Source organism: Salvelinus sp. IW2-2015, linkage group LG7 (assembly GCF_002910315.2).
Source record: "Salvelinus sp. IW2-2015 linkage group LG7, ASM291031v2, whole genome shotgun sequence".
In the NCBI taxonomy this organism is placed as follows: Eukaryota; Metazoa; Chordata; class Actinopteri; order Salmoniformes; family Salmonidae; genus Salvelinus; species Salvelinus sp. IW2-2015.
Genome location: NC_036847.1, coordinates 13,381,083 through 13,386,478, shown reverse-complemented (window position 1 = coordinate 13,386,478; position 5,396 = coordinate 13,381,083).

Sequence of the window (5,396 nt, the reverse complement as noted above, 5' to 3'; positions counted from 1 at the left end):
GGAAGATACCTGGAATCACGAGGGAATATACAGGAAATCCGGGAATCCTCCAACCAGGAATTCTGGAAAACCAGGGAATTTTGGGAAAGTTACCAACATTTTACCACCCTATGTAGGCCTCTGCCAGGCCAGGCTTGGCTAAACTTGTTTTGATCCATGCCCAGATCATATCTCTATTCTCGACAATGGAAAGTATTCATACTTCCTCTCACTTCCAAGGAAAACTAATGGACTGTGAAAAACACCTTTTTTTGTACACATCTAGACCTGTTTCCCCATCATGTCAATTGTTTTCCATTATCCTTGATTGCATGCTTTACAAACTCACATGCTGACCAAACTGGTCGAAATACACATGAAATATTCCAGGGCAATTAGCTAGCTTGCTGTTGCTAGCTAATTTGTCCTGGGAGATGAACATTGGGTTGAAATTTTACCTGAAATGCATATGGTCCGTTTTTTGCAGGATCTTTGTAGAATTTTGATCCATTTTGAGTCACACAAAATCATGTGTTCTCTACTCCAACAATTAATCCACAAATTAAAGGGGAAACCTATTTCATTCATTCTTCTTCTGCAGATTTTATATGGCGGTTGGCAACCATTACCACCATCAACTGGACTGGAGTGTGGACCTCATTCATCTTTCAATCACCCACGTGGGTTAGTATGTGCCTAAAAACCAATGAGTAGATGGGAGAGTCGGGACATGCAGCACATCAATTGTTAAAATAGAACCAAGTTCTAATATAGAACCAAGTTCTATTTTCGAGCCTGGCTAAGCAAACGCTCGTGAGCAATTTGACAAAATTATTGAAAAATATTTATTTTGCAACACTCGCGCACACCACACCGGAGGTTTGGTCAGCATGTTAGAAAGCATGGGCCCCAATTCAATTAAATCTTGATACCAGATTTCTGGGATGTCTAAAATATGATTAATCTCGTACTAAAGGAAAGTTTGTTGACAGTGATACAAAATGTATTAACTTTTTCCACTGCAAACATTGTTTTGTTTAGGCCATAAATCTACACATTCATACTGTAGTGCAAGAGGAATTTGTGTGTTATCCCGGAAACTGCTAACCATCGTTAAGTGCCCAAGATTATGAGATAGAGATACATACATCTTCTTATCACAACACCCAACTAATTATGTGTTTGTGAGATGCGAAGAGTGCTGGTTCATGCGAAAGCAGCTCTCTGGAATCAAAATTAAAACTATTGTATGTGAGAAACCTGTTTGTCACACGCTGGGGGTTTAAAGAAACAGCCGTGTTGATGGAAGTGATGACGAGGTGTCCGCACAGTGCCTGAAGGATTTCCTCCTCTCTGATGTCCAGCGGCTTGGCTCTAGGTCAACCGGGAAGCAGGTTCCCTCCAGTTAACTGGAAGTCATTGAAAACACAATCATCTGGCTTAGGTGCATTGTAAACAATATCTAGGCCCCCAAGTGTTTTATTGGTCCTTGACTGGATGTGTGTGTGGAATAAGTTCCTTTTATAGCTGGATGTAGTTGTGTCGCTCTAAGAAAGGAAATAGTGGTGCTTTATGTCAATATCGTTGTTGTGAGTTTTCCTTTTATAGATTAAGTTATGTGTTGCCTAAGAAAGGAATTAACTGATGTGAGTTAACTTGTTGAATCTGTCTCAGTTTCAGCATTATATTTTACTGTAAGGAAATAAGAGCAGTTTTGTCCTGTATCTTCTTAACCTTACCAAGCACTGTATTTCTGAAATATTTCTAAAGAACACATCGTTCATGTGTTTTAAGGGGGAGATAAAACAACAAAAGATCATGACATAATTTATACCATGGCATTGTTGAATATTCGTTTCTGATTGGCTTGAAACACATTCTAGAACGCACAGTACATTTGCATGGTAGAATTCAATGGCTTTAGTTCATTCTTACATGTTTATGTTCGAACTGCTTTTGAAAGCAAAAGTGGAATTTAAAACATTGCCCTTGTTGAATTCGATTCTCATAATAGTGAGCTAAGACTAATTTGGTTAGCTAACTAAACGAGCAAGTATGTTTGTTTGGTTCCCGAGGCAACCACTGTCTCTATCTGGTAAACATGCTAGCCACTTCAGTGGATGTTGAACACATTTCTAGAAGCAAATGAACACATGTATAGGGGCAAATATGTTCAGTTATAGCCCTGGTATAAAAGGGATAATGAACTTGTGGCTCTATGCGTTCTCTGGAAAATAAAGCAACTCCATGGAAGGTTAGTTCCACGTTGTTCATAATTTTTCCATAGAACGCAATGCCCCTCCTTGATTATCCCTTACGTAACCGCAAAAAATGAGGATCTGCCTGTCACTGAATTATATTCTACTGAAGAGGAAGTACAGTACTGTACATCCCTATCCTGGACAAACAGCAGTGATAGATTTAACCATCCAGATTACATAAAATATCAATGCTTTTATGTTTTGCTTCTCTAAATGACCTAAAATCCCCAGTATTTCCCCAGACATGCAACTTCCTCCTCATCTACTGTGTAAGTCCAGAGAGCATTGCGTCTAGTTTTGTGCCGGTTTTGGAGGGGGTGATATGTGTTATATCATGAAGGGGGTTTGGCAGCCAGGAGTCAGGACCAAGGACCTTGAGGACTCAGTGCTTTGTCTTCGGTGGTTCTCAGAGGCATGTCCTTTCTGGCTGTCCTCCTTACAGTTTAGACTGCTGTCGACAATGGGCTCCATGGCAGTAGCCCACATCCCACTAATGAGCACTCTAAACCATATTGCAAGAGGTAGGTTGTGTCGTCAACATCAGCCCTGCCACTCCTCTTTCCATGCTCATCCATCATCATGCTCATCCATCATAATCACCTTGATTCAAATCAAATCAAACTTTATTTGTCACATGCGCGGAATACAACTGTGAAGTTCTTACTTACAAGCCCTTAACCAACAACGCAGTTCAATAAAGAGTTATTTACTAAATCAACTAAAGTAAAAAATAATAAAAAGTAACACAATACAATTACAATAGTGAGGCTATATACAGGGGGTACTGGTACCGAGTCAATGTGCGGSGGTACAGGTTAGTCGAGGTAATGTGTACATGTAGGTACAGTAGAGGTAAAGTAACTGTGCATAGATAATAAATAGCGAGTAGCAGCAGTGTAAAAACAAATGGGGGGGTCAATGTAAATAGTCCGGGTGGCCATTTGATTAATTGTTCAGCAGTCTTATGGCTTGGGGGTAGAAGCTGTTAAGGAGCCTTTTGGTCCTAGACTTGGCGCTCCATTGTTTTACTGTTTTGTGTCTAGATAATCAATTGAAGCTACAGACGTGGGCAATATGGCAAAGGTTCCTTAAGGGCAGAGACTACAGGCCTTTTTTAGGGGAATAAAGCTATTCATTCCATTCCACTCTGAACAAGAATAGGCCAATAAGATAATATAGATACATCCATAAGTATCTGATGCAGTTCTCCACAGAGGTACACACACACACACACACTCCCCTATTCCTTATCCTGTCTACTCTTTGATGTGGCAAACATACTAATTGCATCATCGTTGTTGTGCAAAGGTCTTCTAGGCTCCCTTATCCAAATGTTTTTGCTTCTCTTCCTAATCTAATAACGGAAGCAAGAAACACATTCATGCTGAGAATAATACATCTATTGTTCCCACAGGAACAGAGAAGCAAGTGTTCTTTTCTCTGTTCCATCCTTTCTGTACGCAGGTAAATAATGAAGGTCGCATCGCTCTCTTATTTGAGTTTAGGTAATTTTCAATTAGTTAATTAATGCAGTTTGTTGCCAAAACATTACATCATCCGTCAGCTTCATTTAAGGTCAGCCAATCTGGAAAATGTCAATAACTTTAAAAGTTCCTTCAAGAGCAGTCACAAAAACCATTAAGCGCTGCAGAGGATAAGTTCATTAGACTTACCAGCCTCAGAAATTGCAGCCCAAATAAATGCTTCAGAGAGTTCAAGTAACAGACACATCTCAACATCAACTGTTCAGAGGAGACTGCGTGAATCAGGCCTTAAWGCTCTAATTTCTGCAAAGAAACCACTACTAAAGGACACCAATAAGAAGATTAGACTTGCTTGGTCCAAGAAACACGAGCAATGGACATTAGACCGGTGGAAATCTGTCCTTTGGTCTTGTAAGGGAAATGTTAATGTTTGTGTTTTCTTATAACTAATTTCTGTGTTATATTCATGTGCTGTTCTATAAACCAATTTATTTGTTCATGCAAGTGGCTGACTGTACAAATCCTCACTTATCAGTAGCTGCAATTTGGCAGTATGCCCAGACGTTGTTTTGAGACGCAAAGTAGGTGAACAGGTGATCTCCGCATGTGTGGTTCCCACCGTGAAGCATGGAGGAGGAGGTGTGATGGTGTGGGTGTGCTTTGCTGGTGACARTGTCAGTGATTTATTTCGAATTCAAGGCACACTTAACCAGCATGGCTACCACAGCATTCTGCAGCGATACGCCATCCCATCTGGTTTGCGCTTAGTGGGACTATCATTTGTTTTTCAACAGGACAATGACCCAACACACTTCCAGGCTGTGTAAGGGTTATTTGACCAAGAAGAAGAGGGATTGAGTGCTTCATCAGATGACCTGGCCTCCACCATCACTCCTCAACCCAATTGAGATGGTTTGGGATGAGTTGGACTGCAGAGTGAAGGAAAAGCAGCCAACAAGTGCTCAGCATATGTGGGAACTCCTTATGTTGAAAAAGCATTCCAGGTGAAGCTGGTTGAGAGAATGCCAAGAGTGTGCAAAGCTGTCATCAAGGCAAAGGGTGGCTACTTTGAAGAATCTAAAATGTAKAATATATTTGGATTTGTTTAACACTTTTTTTTGGTTACTACATGATTCCATATGTGTTATTTCATAGTTTTGATGTCTTCACTATTATTCTACAATGTAGAAAATAGTACAAAAAATAAAGAAAAACCCCCAAAACTTTTGACTGGTACTGTATATATCTATTCCAGTCTCTGACATTGCTCATTCTATTATGTCTTAATTTCTTTCTTCCTTAAACACAAGCATTTGGCTGCAAAAGCGATAACACAAATCTGTATGCAACCAATAAACTTTGATTTTACGCCATTTTATTGCGCAGAGCGGTCTCCTAGCAGTCGACAATGCATCTTCCAAACTGGGAACTGACCAATGGCGGATTGTGGGCATACCAAATTGGGACATAATGAGGGGTGAACAAGATCCCATGCCTTGAACGTCTATGCAATATTTACAACATTTAGTCCTAATCTAAAGCAATACCATCGGATTTGTTCTTAAAAAGATATGTATGATATTTGTAGGGTTTTGATTWTTGAAGACAAATTACACCTGACTTTTTTATATTGCCACTAAATGGACTTGAGTTGGTATCTTCCGCGCCAATA